Genomic DNA, 1818 nt, shown 5'->3' on the forward strand with positions numbered 1-1818 from the left:
GTGTATATAACAGGACTGAGTGCCCCAGCACTGACTGTGTGTATAACAGGACTGAGTGCCCCAGCACTGACTGTGTGTATAACAGGACTGAGTGTCCCAGCACTGATTGTGTGTATAACAGGACTGAGTGACACAGCACTGTCTGTGTGTATAACAGGACTGAGTGTCCCAGTATTGACTCTGTGTATAACAGACTCATTGTCCCAGCACTGACTCTGTATTTTACAGGACTGAGTGTCCCAGCACTGTCTGTGTTTGTAACAGGACTGACTCTCCCAGCACTGACTGTGTGTATAACAGGACTGAGTGTCCCAGCACTGACTGTGTGTATAACAGACTCATTGTCCCAGCACTGACTCTGTATATAACAGGACTGAGTGTCCCAGCACTGACTGTGTGTATAACAGGACTGACTGTCCCAGCACTGACTCTGTGTCTAACATACTCAGTGTCCCAGCACTGACCGTGTGTATAACAGGACTGATTGTCCCAGCACTGACTGTGTGTTTTACAGGACTGAGTGTCCCAGCACTGACCGTGTGTATAACAGGACTGATTGTCCCAGCACTGACTGTGTGTTTTACAGGACTGAGTGTCCCAGCACTGACTGTGTGTATAACAGGACTGAGTGTCCCAGCACTGACCGTGTGTATAACAGGACTGATTGTCCCAGCACTGACTGTGTGTTTTACAGGACTGAGTGTCCCAGCACTGACCGTGTGTATAACAGGACTGACTGTCCCAGCACTGACTGTGTGTATAACAGGACTGAGTGTCCCAGCACTGACCGTGTGTATAACAGGACTGATTGTCCCAGCACTGACTGTGTGTTTTACAGGACTGAGTGTCCCAGCACTGACTGTGTGTATAACAGGACTGAGTGTCCCAGCACCGACCGTGTGTATAACAGGACTGATTGTCCCAGCACTGACTGTGTGTTTTACAGGACTGAGTGTCCCAGCACTGACCGTGTGTATAACAGGACTGACTGTCCCAGCACTGACTGTGTGTATAACAGGACTGAGTGTCCCAGCACTGACCGTGTGTATAACAGGACTGACTGTCCCAACACTGACTGTGTGTATAACAGGACTGACTGTCCCAGCACTGACTGTGTGTATAACAGGACTGAGTGTCCCAGCACTGACCGTGTGTATAACAGGACTGATTGCCCCAGCACTGACTGTGTGTTTTACAGGACTGAGTGTCCCAGCACTGACCGTGTGTATAACAGGACTGACTGTCCCAGCACTGACTGTGTGTATAACAGGACTGAGTGTCCCAGCACTGACCGTGTGTATAACAGGACTGACTGTCCCAGCACTGTCTGTTTGTATAACAGGACTGAGTGTCCCAGCACTGACCGTGTGTATAACAGGACTGATTTTCCCAGCACTGACTGTGTGTTTTACAGGACTGAGTGTCCGAGCACTGAGCGGAGGGTGCACATTGGCTGCAGGAGGAAATATATGGGTGGGGTAGAATCCATGACAGGGTGGCGAGACATGGGGTTGTCGGTGGAGATAAAATCGGTTGGAGGAGGGTACAGAGATCGGGAGAGGGAGAGGGTCATGGAGGGATTTGAACATGAGGATTGTTGGGCTGGAGGAGGTTACAGAGATAGGGAGGAGTTGAGGGCCATGGAGGGATTTGAACACGAGGATGAGAATTTTTAAAATCGAGCCATTTCCGTACCAGGAGCCAATGTAATAACACACGAATAGAAAAAGACACTCACAGAGATCACACAACAGAGCATGGACGGTCTCAAAGACCACCTCCCTCCTGGGGTCGCGGTCCTCTGTCCCGGGGTCACGG

This window comes from Heptranchias perlo, unplaced genomic scaffold, assembly GCF_035084215.1.
Source record: "Heptranchias perlo isolate sHepPer1 unplaced genomic scaffold, sHepPer1.hap1 HAP1_SCAFFOLD_47, whole genome shotgun sequence".
Lineage (NCBI taxonomy): Eukaryota > Metazoa > Chordata > Chondrichthyes > Hexanchiformes > Hexanchidae > Heptranchias > Heptranchias perlo.